This window comes from Aotus nancymaae, unplaced genomic scaffold (assembly GCF_030222135.1).
Source record: "Aotus nancymaae isolate 86718 unplaced genomic scaffold, 86718_ANA_hifiasm-v0.15.2.pri h1tg000036l, whole genome shotgun sequence".
NCBI lineage: Eukaryota > Metazoa > Chordata > Mammalia > Primates > Aotidae > Aotus > Aotus nancymaae.
Window position 1 is genome coordinate 67,007,397 of NW_026988450.1, and position 1,172 is coordinate 67,008,568.

The window sequence follows — 1,172 nt, forward strand, 5'->3', positions numbered from 1 at the left end:
CAGGAGAATCGCTTGAACCTGAGAGGCTGAGGTTGCAGTGAGCCGAGATCGCACCACTGCATTCCAGCCTGGATGATGGAGCGAGACTCCATCTCAAAACAAATTTTTTTTTTCACAACATTTTTGTATCTCTTAGTGGCTGCTCCTTGGGTTAAAAGTTTTTATTTTAGATTGATTCTGAGTTCTGGCATTTTAAAAGATTTATTTAAACGAAGTACCTTGTTTTTTGACAAGCCCCCAATTAACTGTAATTAATCATAGAAAATTTTAGGATCTTAGGGTACAACAAATTAAAAAGTAAGTCATTTAAGCCCGAATTCTGATGCCAGATGTCTTCTTCAATATTCTTGCTGTGGTTATGAAGCCTCGGATAGATTGCCTTTATTAATGAGAGGCTCACTTCCTTTTGGGGGCTTTCCATCTTGAAATAATTTTTGCTACTAGAAAATATTTCCTTATGTTCTTCTACGATTTATGTTTACATGGTCTCTAACCCTCAGAAACATCAGAGAAAGTCTAGTCCCTCTTCTGCAGGGACAGCAGCCCAAGCACAAAATTAAACACAGCAGCAGATTTCTCCTATCCTCTCAGCTGCTTTCTCTGTATTTCCTCTTCTTTAGCACAAATGCCAACCATTCCCTAAGGCCCTCTTTATGTTTCAAAATATCTGACCAACTGTGTTAGAAACAGCAGACCATATTATTATTCCATTCTTACAGAAACTATCAGTTTTATGTAGAAGTATCATTTAAATTAGATTCAAATTTCTCATGATAAATAATTGCGATATTTATTTTTTCTAGAGAGATAAAATTCAATGAATTGCTATATTGAAATCAGGCAATGTAATTTGCAATATTTTTCTTTCAGTGATGTTTTATGGGACTATTAAATCTAATGCTTAATTCAGTAAATTTTATTTTTAAGGTCTTAGATTGATCTGATATATTTATATATCACCAGCTGTTGGACAGAGGATAATCCTAAAATCCTTAGCTCCTTGACTATCCAAACATGTTGATAATATAACACATAATTTCACAAATTACCTAGTACCAAGATCTGGCTCTTTGAATACACTGCATTTAAAGGCAAAAGCTCCAAATCTGCAAACTTGGTTATACAACATTATCATTTCTATCTCTAATTCCTTAATCAAAACAGTCATTAGC